At 49.0% G+C, this 13,231-nt stretch overlaps 1 protein-coding gene across 6 annotated transcripts in view; it reads right to left on the bottom strand.

Moving 5' to 3' along the window:
• LOC140393044 (interferon-induced protein with tetratricopeptide repeats 5-like) overlaps window positions 1-13,231 on the bottom strand; it is a 38,387-nt gene that overhangs the window by 9,477 nt on the left and 15,679 nt on the right. Inside the window, exon 1 of one of the 6 annotated variants that reach the window (XM_072478995.1) lies at window positions 395-603. The exons of the other annotated variants lie outside the window; for them this stretch is intronic. The gene's annotated coding sequence lies outside the window, so the exon portion shown is untranslated. Of the gene's footprint in view, window positions 1-394; window positions 604-13,231 lie in introns of those variants that run through there. 6 annotated transcript variants of the gene reach the window in all.

Here is a 13,231-nt window from a genome sequence, read left to right as displayed (position 1 = left end):
CCATCTCGGATTAACTGAACTATTTTCCAGTCCCTCTATCCAGTTTTATTATCTAACAGCTGTTCCTAACTCTAGGACTCAATGATCCTGAAACCTCTGGTCACACAATGATTATCTCAGCAAAACCTCCCAGCAAAATAAAGGGATTTACTTCATAACCTTGTCTGTTCTTCCACTTGTCTCCTTTCTGCTGATTGATGTATCATCTGGTGGACACTTAACCTTCTCACCAAATCAAGCTCCACTCTCAATAAATCCTTCTGTGTATTGTTGCAAGAGAACAAATCTTTCATAGTCCACCTGAACTGCATATTTGATCATTAAAATTAATCAAAACAATAAAAACCGTGATTTGATGGTACAAAAGAGATACATATCAATGATATATTACTACCTGTAAGAAAAGCAGTTTTGACTTCGCCTCTGATTAAGATGTTCTGTTGAATTTTGTCCGCCTTGTTAGTAAAATATCAGCAGGCATTGTCTAACCTTTTTTGGAGAATTTGTCTCTGATGAAATCAAATAATTGCCACCAGGGCAAATTTTTAGTTGCAAAGGGGCAGCTGTGCATGCATGTGGTTGGTTAACAGTCCAAATTTGCTTGGATGTTTTGAAGACGGCTGAACCCGCTGCCTTCCACATTTCACCAGTGCTGTTTTGGAGGCATACGGGACAGTCCAAAGCAACAGCCGGGTCAGTGACTGAATGATAATAAAGATCAGTTTACTGCAGATGTAATCCTGCACCCTACCTTTAGCTGTTAGCGAATGATTCCCTGAGCTGTGTGGGTGGGGGGAGGAGAAGACGGAGGGGAATTGGCAGGGTGGTTAATTGGACAGGGTGGAAAGCCTTTACACAATGTTCCAGGACAGTTCTCCCTTTCCCTCAGCGATAGGATTTTGTGCACAGGACTTGTGCTGAGAGTTTGCTTTCACTATTTTGCTGGTAATTTCCAGAATTTTGAGGACATGTCTGCCTCTTCAGACTTTTCTCACTTTACTCTATATTTCTGCAGTTTATGCGGCTCTATATTTGTAACACTAATTAGGAGCAGCAGCAACAACACAAGCAGCAGCAGGAGGAACAATGTAAACAGCAGCAGTTGCCTTCTCCTCAGCCACAGAGTGGATAAGGATAGAGCTCCTGCTCATCAGAGGAGATTCCCCCCCCCCCCCCCCCGCTCCACCAATCTGCACAACACAGTGTAAGGACCCATCCTGTTGATTCCCATATTTCCCATTTCTTTATTTTTGCTGATATCATTTTGATGCACAGATGCTTAATGGGCATAAATCTTTAAGTCGCGCAGGAGAAGTGAGGAACTCAAAGTTACAAAGAAGTACAATGTGCTAGCCTATGGACAGCAGGACTCAGACTTACAGCAAGACTTTTAGGCCCAACAGATCGATGGGACTCGGTTCAGCCATGGTATGCTGATGGAGAAAGTGAGGTCTCATGGGGTTCAGGGTGTACTAGCTAGATGGATAAAGAACTGGCTGGGCAACAGGAGACAGAGAGTAGTAGTGGAAGGGAGTTTCTCAAAATGGAGAACTGTGACCAGTAGTGTTCCGCAGGGATCCGTGCTGGGACCACTGTTGTCTGTGATATACATAAATGATCTGGAGGAAAGTATAGGTGGTCTGATTAGCAAGTTTGCAGATGACACTAAGATTGGTGGAGTAGCAGATAGTGAAGTGGATTGTCAGAGAATACAGCAGAATTATAAATAGATTGGAGAGTTGGGCGGAGAAATGGCAGATGGAGTTCATTCAGGGCAAATGCGAGGTAATGCATTTTGGAAGATCCAATTCAAGAGCGAACTATACGGTAAGTGAAAAAGCCGTGGGGAAAATTGATGTACAGAGATCTGGGTGCTCAGGTCCATTGTACCCTGAAGGTGGTTGCGCAGGTCGATATAGTGGTCAAGAAAACATACGGTATGCTTTCGTTCAGCGGAAGGGGTATTGAGTACAAGAGTTGGCATGTCATGTTACAGTTTTTAAGACAGTTTTGGTTCGGCCACATTTGGAATACTGCGTACAGTTCTGGTCGCCACATTGCCAAAAAGGATGTGGATGCGTTGGAGAAGGTGCAGAGGAGGCTCACCAGGATGTTGCCTGGTATTGAGGGCGCTAGCTATGAAGAGAGGTTGAGTAGATTAGGATTATTTTCATTAGAAAGACGGAGGTTGAGGGGGGACCCCATTGAGGTCTACAAAATCATGAGAGGTATAGACAGGGTGGATAGCAAGAGTTCAATGTGAGAGGGGAAAGTTTAAGGGAGATATGCGTGAAAAGTTCTTTACGCATAAGGTGGTGGGTGCCTGGAACGCATTGCCGGCGGAGGTGCTAGAGGCAAGCATGACAGCGTCATTTAAGATGTTTAGAGGGGTATCTAAGATCGTAGAGTACTATATTTAGCTTTCGCATTTCTATTAGAAATCTAATGCTAGATAGTTAGCAGTAACTTTGAAATTTTTTTGTATATAAAAATTTTTTATTTTTTATTTTTATTTTAATTAATTGACGCAATGTCAGTTAGAGGGGTGCAGTGCTTTGACTGTGAGATGTGGCAGGTCCGGGAGGCTTCCAGCGTCCCGGATGGCTTCATCTGCAGAAAGTGCACCCAACTGGAGCTCCTCACAGACCGCATGGTTCGGTTGGAGCAGCAATTGGATGCACTTAGGAGCATGCAGGTGGCGGAAAGCGTCTTAGATCGCAGTTATATAAATTTGGTCACACCCAAGGTGCAGGCAGAGAAATGGGTGACCACCAGAAAGGGCAGGCAGTCAGTGCAGGAATCCCCTGTGGTTGTCCCCCTCTCGAACAGGTATACCCCTTTGGATACTGTCGGGGGGGGGATAGCCTATCAGGGGAAAACAGCAGCAGCCAGAGCAGTGGCACCACGGCTGGCTCTGATGTTCAGAAGGGAGGGTCAAAGCGCAGAAGAGCAATAGTCATAGGGGACTCTATAGTCAGGGGCACAGATAGGCGCTTCTGTGGACGTGAAAGAGACTCCAGGATGGTATGTTGCCTCCCTGGTGCCAGGGTCCAGGATGTCTCCGAACGGGTAGAGGGCATCCTGAAGGGGGAGGGCAAACAGGCAGAGGTCGTTGTACATATTGGTACTAACGACATAGGCAGGAAGGGGCATGAGGTCCTGCAGCAGGAGTTCAGGGAGCTAGGCAGAAAGTTAAAAGACAGGACCTCTAGGGTTGTAATCTTGGGATTACTCCCTGTGCCACGTGCCAGTGAGGCTAGAAATAGGAAGATAGAGCAGCTAAACACGTGGCTAAACAGCTGGTGTAGGAGGGAGGGTTTCGGTTATCTGGACCACTGGGAGCTCTTCCGGGGCAGGTGTGACCTATATAAGGACGGGTTGCATCTAAACCGGAGAGGCATAAATATCCTGGCCGCGAGGTTTGCTAGTGTCACACGGGAGGGTTTAAGCTAGTATGGCAGGGGGGTGGGCACGGGAGCAATAGGTCAGAAGGTGAGAGCATTGAGGGAGAACTAGGGAATAGGGACAGTGGGGCTCTGAGGCAGAGCAGACAGGGAGAAGTTGCTGAACACAGCGGGTCTGGTGGCCTGAAGTGCATATGTTTTAATGCAAGAAATGTTACGGGTAAGGCAGATGAACTTAGAGCTTGGATTAGTACTTGGAACTATGATGTTGTTGCCATTACAGAGACCTGGTTGAGGGAAGGGCAGGATTGGCAGCTAAACGCTCCAGGATTTAGATGTTTCAGGCGGGATAGAGGGGGATGTAAAAGGGGAGGCGGAGTTGCGCTACTGGTTCGGGAGAATATCACCGCTGTACTGCGGGATGACACCTCAGAGGGAAGTGAGGCTATATGGGTAGCGATCAGGAATAAGAAGGGTGCAGTCACAATGTTGGGGGTTTACTACAGGCCTCCCAACAGCCAGCGGGAGATAGAGGAGCAGATAAGTAGACAGATTTTGGAAAAGAGTAAAAAACAACAGGGTTGTGGTGATGGGAGACTTCAACTTGCCCAATATTGACTGGGACTCACTTAGTGCCAGGGGCTTAGACGGGGCGGAGTTTGTAAGGAGCATCCAGGAGGGCTTCTTAAAACAATATGTAGACAGTCCAACTAGGGAAGGGGCGGTACTGGACCTGGTATTGGGGAATGAGCCCGGTCAGGTGGTAGATGTTTCAGTAGGGGAGCATTTCGGTAACAGTGACCACAATTCAGTAAGTTTTAAAGTACTGGTGGACAAGGATAAGAGTGGTCCTAGGATGAATGTGCTAAATTGGGGGAAGGCTAATTATAACAATATTAGGCGGGAACTGAAGAACATAGATTGGGGGCGGATGTTTGAGGGCAAATCAACATCTGACATGTGGGAGGCTTTCAAATGTCAGTTGAAAGGAATTCAGGACCGGCATGTTCCTGTGAGGAAGAAGGATAAATACGGCAATTTTCGGGAACCTTGGATAACGAGAGATATTGTAGGCCTCGTCAAAAAGAAAAAGGAGGCATTTGTCAGGGCTAAAAGGCTGGGAACAGACGAAGCCTGCGTGGAATATAAGGAAAGTAGGAAGGAACTTAAGCAAGGAGTCAGGAGGGCTAGAAGGGGTCACGATAAGTCATTGGCAAATAGGGTTAAGGAAAATCCCAAGGCTTTTTACACATACATAAAAAGCAAGAGGGTAGCCAGGGAAAGGGTTGGCCCACTGAAGGATAGGCAAGGGAATCTATGTGTGGAGCCAGAGGAAATGGGCGAGGTACTAAATGAATACTTTGCATCAGTATTCACCAAAGAGAAGACATTTTTAGATGTTGAGTCTGGAGAAGGGGGTGTAGATAGCCTGGGTCGCATTGAGATCCAAAAAGACGAGGTGTTGGGTATCTTAAAAAATATTAAGGTAGATAAGTCCCCAGGGCCTGATGGGATCTACCCCAGAATACTGAAGGACGCTGGAGAGGAAATTGCTGAGACTTTGACAGAAATCTTTGGATCCTCACTGTCTTCCGGTGATGTCCCGGAGGACTGGAGAATAGCCAATGTTGTTCCTCTGTTTAAGAAGGGTAGCAAGGATAATCCAGGGAACTACAGGCCGGTGAGCCTTACTTCAGTGGTAGGGAAATTACTGGAGAGAATTCTTTGAGACAGGATATACTCCCATTTGGAAGCAAATGGACGTATTAGTGAGAGGCAGCATGGTTTTGTGAAGGAGAGGTCGTGTCTCACTAACTTGATAGAGTTTTTCGAGGAGGTCACTAAGATGATTGATGCAGGTAGGGCAGTGGATGTTGTCTATATGGACTTCAGTAAGGCCTTTGACAAGGTCCCTCATGGTAGACTAGTACAAAAGGTGAAGTTACACGGGATCAGGGGTGAGCTGGCAAGGTGGATACAGAACTGGCTAGGTCATAGAAGGCAGAGAGTAGCAATGGAAGGATGCTTTTCTAATTGGAGGGCTGTGACCAGTGGTGTTCCACAGGGATCAGTGCTGGGACCTTTGCTCTTTGTAGTATAGAAAAATGATTTGGAGGAAAATGTAACTGGTCTGATTAGTAAGTTTGCAGACGACACAAAGGTTGGTGGAATTGCGGATAGCGATGAGGACTGTCAGAGGATACAGCAGGATTTAGATTGTTTGGAGACTTGGGCGGAGAGATGGCAGATGGAGTTTAATCCGGACAAATGTGAGGTAATGCATTTTGGAAGGTCTAATGCAGGTAGGGAATATACAGTGAATGGTAGAACCCTCAAGAGTATTGAAAGTCAAAGAGATCTAGGAGTACAGGTCCACAGGTCATTGAAAGGGGCAACACAGGTGGAGAAGGTAGTCAAGAAGGCATACGGCATGCTTGCCTTCATTGGCCGGGGCATTGAGTATAAGAATTGGCAAGTCATGTTGCAGCTGTATAGAACCTTAGTTAGGCCACACTTGGAGTATAGTGTTCAATTCTGGTCGCCACACTACCAGAAGGATGTGGAGGCTTTAGAGAGGGTGCAGAAGAGATTTACCAGAATGTTGCCTGGTATGGAGGGCATTAGCTATGAGTGAGGAGCGGTTGAATAAACTCGGTTTGTTCTCACTGGAACGAAGGAGGTTGAGGGAGACCTGATAGAGGTCTACAAAATTATGAGGGGCATAGACAGAGTGGATAGTCAGAGGCTTTTCCCCAGGGTAGAGGGGTCAATTACTAGGGGGCATAGGTTTAAGATGAGAGGGGCAAGGTTTAGAGTAGATGTACGAGGCAAGTTTTTTTACACAGAGGGTAGTGGGTGCCTGGAACTCGCTACCGGAGGAGGTGGTGGAAGCAGGGACGATAGTGACATTTAAGGGGCATCTTGACAAATACATGAATAGGATGGGAATAGAGGGATACGGACCCAGGAAGTGTAGAAGATTGTAGTTTAGTCGGTCAGCATGGTCGGCACGGGCTTGGAGGGCCGAAGGGCCTGTTCCTGTGCTGTACATTTCTTTGTTCTTTGTTCTAGACAGATACATGAATGGACAGGAAGCAGAGGGATACAGATCCTTAAAAACAGTTTTAGATAGAGAATCTGGATCGTCGCAGGCTTGGAGGGCCGAAGGGCCTGTTCCTGTGCTGTAAATGTTCTTTGTTCTTTGATTGGTTGGCTGGTGGCCAATGAATTGGCCAAAACACCATATGCTGCCTGGTAACAGGCAGTGATTGGATCCTATCCAAGTCGGATGATTTTTCAGAGAACAAAGAAAAGCACAGTTGCCTCCTGGATGCTCAAGAGGAAAGAACCTTCTCTCTCTCTCTATCTCTCTTTCTCCAGAAAAGCTGAATAGCTGCACAGAGACCTGAATTAATCTACAGTGAAAGTCATTACCAATTGGAAGCAGAAACCTCGAACTGTAAGTCTAATTTGAAGGAAGGTGGGCTAGATAGGAGTTAGGAGGTTCATGAGGTCACAGAGTGAGGGGTCTTGATGAAGACACAGAGTGAGGAGGGGGGGTTGATGAGGTCATGGCGTGGGGAGGGGGCTGATGAGGTCACAGCGTGGGGAGAGGGCTGATGAGGTCACAGTGTGGAGAGGTGGGCTGATGAGGTCACAGTGCAGCGAGGGGGGTTGATGAGGTCACAGCGTGGGGAGGTGGGTTGATGAGGTCACAGCATGGAGAGGGTGGGTTGATGAGGTCACAGCATGGGTAGGGGGGGTTGATGAGGTCAGTGTGGGGGCGAGGGGTTGATGAGGTCATGATACTGGTGCCTGAGATGTGTAAAAGGTGCAATTGGATTTGTTTATTGTCACGTGTACCGAGGTACACATTTTTCACTGTACCTCGGTACACGTGATAATAAACAAATCCAATCCAATCCAATCCAATTCTCTCAGGCACTATTTTACACTCAGTAACAAGGTGAACTGTGTAACGTGGCACAGATAAAACTCCTGCAGTCTATAGTTTTACCCTGATGATTATGTTGTGTTAATACTAATCCTGCTCAGAATGAGGGGAATAGCATGTTCAGACATTCGACTTAAGAGCAAATGATGTGAAGCTCCATCTGGGACTATGACTGAGCAGTTCTCAGTCAGAATGACCCCTAAACATGTGACAGTGCTGGATTAGATAGAGAGACAACAGACAAATGGTGTCACCTTTGGATGTTCCGGAGAACCAAAATCACTTGAGTCATTGCTGATTTACAGCGTACATAACACTGGTGAGAGTCCGGCCTGATTTTAATCATTGCAAGATTTTATGGGCCTGTCAGCAGCTGGCATTGTCACAGTGGGATGGGAAAATTTAGAGAGCAGCAAGGCTGCTGGCAGGTCTGGAAAATCCCAGGATTCTGTAGCTCAAAGTTGCCTAAACAGGAAATAAACATGATAATGCTTTCCTGGTTGTGTAGTTCAGTTATTTCCATTTCATTAAAAATGTTATCAAAGGATTACTATTAGAGCAGGAAACAGCTTTCAAAGGACCATCAAAAAAATGGAGCAATCCATTACCGTAATCCAGTGTTTTTCAAACTTTTTTTCTGGGGTTCCATTTTTACCAACCTGCCAACCTTCGGGACCCAACCCAGCCGACCTTCGCGACCCATCCGGCCGACCTTCGCAGCCGACGCCGGCTGACCTGCGTGACCCACCATTTTCTCTTACCTTGTTTGCTGCTGACAAAAAAATGGTTGTGGGTCCCTTTGGCCCTCGTACACGCTCCTCCAATTAAACCTGTTGGGTAAAGGTGAAGCCTTCCGGTGTCGGTAAGTATGGAGTCTCCATCTGTCCAAATTTCTGCATTTTTTTCCTGTAAAATTTTTTCCTCCTGACACCCACCCACTACCCATCCGCGGGTCGCACCCCTGAGTTTGACTATGCCTGCCATAATCCATCTGTTGCCGTATCCAATTGTTTCTCGATAGTTTTATCAAGCTATCAGATTTCTGCTTTACAATATTGTTAGTATGTGCTTTCAACCACTTTGGAGAGGGTCTGCGATCAGACAGGGTCGATGGGAATCCAGAGGATACAGTGAGAAGGTCAAACTATTTCCAGGCTAATTTTTTTTTTCCCATTTCTAATTAAGGGGCAATATTGTGAGGCCAAACCACACACTCTGCACATCTTTGGGTTCTGGGGGTGAGACCCATACAGACACGGGGAGAATGTACAAATTCCACACGGACTGTGACCCGGGACCAGGGTTGAATCCGCGGCACCGTGGTGTGTGGTTAGCACTGCTGCCGCAACAACGACAAAATAAACAATGTACACGAGTCTATAAACATAGTGGAAAAAACCTGCTTCCTCCCTCACAGGTCCCACCTTTATTAACCCCCTACTCTAAGCTAAACTAATGCCACCCCCCTTTTCTGCTGACGATTAATTTTCTGCAAAGAAGTCGACGAACGGATGCCACCTCCGGGCGAACCCTAACAGTGACCCTCTGAAATCAAACTTGATTTTCTCCAAACAGAGAAAGCTGGCCATGTCCGATAGCCAGGTCTCCGACTTCGGGGGCTTTGAGTCCCTCCATGCTAATAGTATCTGTCTCCGGGCTACCAGGGAAGCAAAGGCCAGAACGTCCGCCTCTTTCTCCTCCTGGATTCCCGGATCTTCCGACACCCCGAAAATCGCCACCTCCGGACTCGGTGCCACCCTTTTTTTTAACATCGTGGACATGACGTCTGCAAACCCCTGCCAGAATCCCCTAAGCTTTGGACATGTCCAAAACATGTAGACATGGTTCGCTGGCCCTCCCGCACACCTTGCGCATCTATCTTCTACCCCAAAGACCCTGCTCATTCTGGCCACTGTCATGTGAGCCTGGTGCATGACCTTAAACTGTATCAGGCTGAGCCTGGCGCATGTTGTGGACGCGTTGACCCTATTCAACGCATCCGCCCAGAGACCATCCTCTATCTCTCCTCCTAACTCCTCTTCTCATTTGCGCTTCAGCTCCTCGGTCTGCATGTCCTCTGACCCCATGAGTTCCTTATAGATGTCAGACACCTTGCCTCCTCCCACCCACCCTCAGGAAACTACCCTGCCCTGTATCCCCCTTAGTGGTAGGAGCGGGAAGGTTGAGACCTGCCTACTTAGGAAGTCCCGCACCTGCAGGTACCTGAATTCATTTCCCCTCACCAATCCAAATTTCTCCTCCAGCTCCCTGAAGCTAGGAAATCTCCCCTCTAGAAACATATCCTCCATCCTCTCAATTCTTGCCCTCTGCCATCTCCAAAAACCCCTGTGCATCCTTCCTGGGGCAAACCGGTGATTATTACAAATTGGAGACCAGACCGATGCTCCCTCCACTCCCACATGCTTCCTCCATTGCCCTCAGACTCTCAGGACCGCTACCACCACGGGGCTGGTGGAGTACCGTGCCGGAGGGAACAGCAGAGGTGCCGTTATCAACTCCCCCAAGCTGGTGCCCTTACATGAGGCCGCCTCCATACGTTCCCACGCCGACCCCCCCCACCCCCAACCCCCCCCCCACCCCCAACCCCCCCCCCCCCCCCCCCCCCCCCCCCCCCACCCACTTCCTAATCGGCTATATTCGCTGCCCAATAATAGTTACTGAAGTTTGGCAGCGCCAGCCCACCCGCCCCCCGGCTCCGCTCAAGCATCCCCTTTTTTACTCGCGGGGCTTGCCCGCCCATAAAAAGCCGGTGATAACTTTGTTAACCCGTTTAAAAAAGCACCGCGGAATAAAGATGGGGAGACACTGGAACACAAACAGGAATCTCGGAAGGACTGTCATCTTCACCGTCTGGACCCTCCCAGCTAATGACAATGGGAGCACGTCCCACCTCCGAAAATCGTCCTTCATTTGATCTACTAGTCGGGCCAGATTAAGTTTGTGCAACCGTTCCCATTCACGCGCCACTTGGATGCCTAAATACCTAAAGCTTCCCCCTAACACTCTAAACGGCAGTTCCCCCAGTCGCCATTTCCTGTTCCCTTGCCTGGATCGCAAACATCTCGCTTTTCCCCATATTTAGTTTGTACCCCGAAAACCGGTCAAATTCCCCCACAATGCTCATGATTTCTTCCATCCCCTCTACTGGGTCCGATACATACAGGAGCAGGTCATCTGCGTAAAGCAAGACTCTTGTGTTCCACTACCCCTCCGGTCCAGCCCCTTCCAGCCCCTCGAGGGAAGATAGAGGGAAGATAGAGGCTCAGTGCAATTGCCAATGGCTCTATAGCTAACATGACCAACAGTGGGGAGAGGGGGCATCCCTGTCTCATCCCCCGATGTAGCCTAAAATAATCCGATGTTGCCCTGTTTGTCCGTACGCTCGCCACAGGAGCCTGATACAGCAGCCTGACGCAGTCGATAAAGCCCCGCCCAAATCCGAATCATCCCAGTACCTCCCACAGATATTCCCATTCTACTCGATCAAAAGCCTTCCCTGCGTCCATTACGACCACTACCTCCACCTCCCTACCTTCTGGGGGCATCATGATTGCATTTAGCAGTCTTCTTACATTGGCCACCAACTGCCTTCCCTCAAAAAACCCTGTCTGGTCCTCCCGAATCACGCCCGGAACACAGTCTTCAATCCTAGAGGACAAAATTTTGGCAAGTAGTTTGGCATCCACGTTCAATAGGGATATCGGCCTGCAGGACCCACACAGCTCTGGATTCTTCTCCCGCTTCAGGATCAGCAAGACCGTGGCCTGTGAATCGTCAGGGGAAGCACACCTCTCTCCCTAGCTTCATTGAATGTCCTCATCAGCAGCGGCCCCAATATCCCAGAGAAAATTTTATAGAACTCCACTGGGTACCCATCCGGCTCCGGGGCTTTACCCGACTGCATGGCGTTCAGCCCCTCCGCTATCCCTTCGACTCCGATCAGCCCTCCTACCAGTTCCCCGTCCACCTTCGGGAAATTCAGCCCCCCTCGGAAGTGCCTCATCCCCTCCGGCCCAGGTGGGGGTTCCGACCCGTAGAGCCTACTATAAAACTCCTTAAACGCCTTATTCACCCCTGCTGAGTCTCCCACCAGGTTCCCCTCTCCATACTTTACCTTCCCTATCTCCCTGGCTGCCTCCCTCTTTCTAAGCTGCTGTGCAAGCATTCTGCTGGCCTTCTCTCCATGCTCATAGATCGCCCCCCTTGCCTTTCTCAGCTGCTCTACCACCTTCCCTGTGGTTAACAAGCCAAACTCCGCCTGTAGCCTCTGCCATTCCCTTAAAAGTTCTGCCTCTGGGGTCTCCGCATACCTCCTATCGACCTGTAGTATCTCATTTACCAGTCGGTCCATCTCTGCCCTATCTACCTTCTCCCTGTGGGCCCATAGCGAGATCAGCTCCCCTCTAACCACCGCCTTCAGTGCTTCCCACACCACCGCTGCTGAAATTTGCCCGTATCATTGACCTCCAGGTAGTTCTGAATACATTTCCTCAACGCCCGCCCACCTCTTATCATAGATAATTATCATAGAATTTTCAGTGCAGAAGGCGGCCATTCGGCCCATCGAGTCTGCACCGGCTCTTGGAAAGAGCACCCTACCCAAGGTCAACACCTTCACCCTATCCCCATAACCCAGGAACCCCACCCAACACTAAGGGCACTTGTGGACACTAAGGGCAATTTAGCAAGGCCAATCCACCTAACCTGCACATCTTTAGACACTAAGGGGCAATTTATCGTGGCCAATCCACCTAACCTGCACATCTTTGGACTGTGGGAGGAGACCGAAGCACCCAGAGGAAACCCACGCACACACGGGGAGGATGTGCAGACTCCGCACAGACAGTGACCCAAGCCGGAATCGAACCTGGGACCCTGGAGCTGGGACCCTGGAGCTATCCACAATGCTACCGTGCTGCCCGCTAAAAGTCAATCATCTAACCTCCAGTGCGGGCGCTGGTTACTGTCTTTACTAACCTGTAGGTCAACCCAGTGCGGGCATGGTCTGAGATTGTGATCGCCGAGTACCCCGTGTCCACCACCCCCATCAGTAGAAATCAATCCGGGAGTACCCTTTATGCACGTGTGAGTAGAAGGAGAACTCCTTCACTCCTGGCTGCCTAAATCTCCATGGATGCAACCCCACCCCCCATCTGCTGCATGAACCGTTTTAGCTCCTTAGCCATTGCTGGCACCCTGCCCATTTTTGAGCTTGACCGGTCTTAACCAGGGTCAGTAACTGTGTTGAAGTCCCCTCCAATGACCAGCTTATGCAAATCCAGGTTCGGTATCTTACAAAGAACAAAGAAATGTACAGCACAGGAACAGGCCCTTCGGCCCTCCAAGCCCGTGCCGACCATGCTGCCCGACTAAATTACAATCTTCTACACTTCCTGGGTCCGTATCCCTCTATTCCCATCCTATTCATGTATTTGTCAAGATGCCCCTTAAATGTCACTATCGTCCCTCCTTCCACCACCTCCTCCGGCAGCGAGTTCCAGGCACCCACTACCCTCTGTGTAAAAAACTTGCCTCGTACATCTACTCTAAACCTTGCCCCTCTCACCTTAAACCTATGCCCCCTAGTAATTGACCCCTCTACCCTAGGGAAAAGCCTCTGACTATCCACTCTGTCTATGCCCCTCATAATTTTGTAGACCTCTATCAGGTCGCCCCTCAACCTCCGTCGTTCCAGTGAGAACAAACCGAGTTTATTCAACCACTCCTCATAGCTAATGCCCTCCATACCAGGCAACATTCTGGTAAATCTCTTCTGCACCCTCTCTAAAGCCTCCACATCCTTCTGGTAGTGTGGCGACCAGAATTGAACACTATACTCCAAGTGTGGCCT

This window comes from Scyliorhinus torazame, chromosome 16 (genome assembly GCF_047496885.1).
Source record: "Scyliorhinus torazame isolate Kashiwa2021f chromosome 16, sScyTor2.1, whole genome shotgun sequence".
Classification (NCBI taxonomy): Eukaryota; Metazoa; Chordata; class Chondrichthyes; order Carcharhiniformes; family Scyliorhinidae; genus Scyliorhinus; species Scyliorhinus torazame.
Note: the sequence above shows the minus strand (reverse complement) of the source record. Positions and strands in the feature narration are given on the sequence as shown.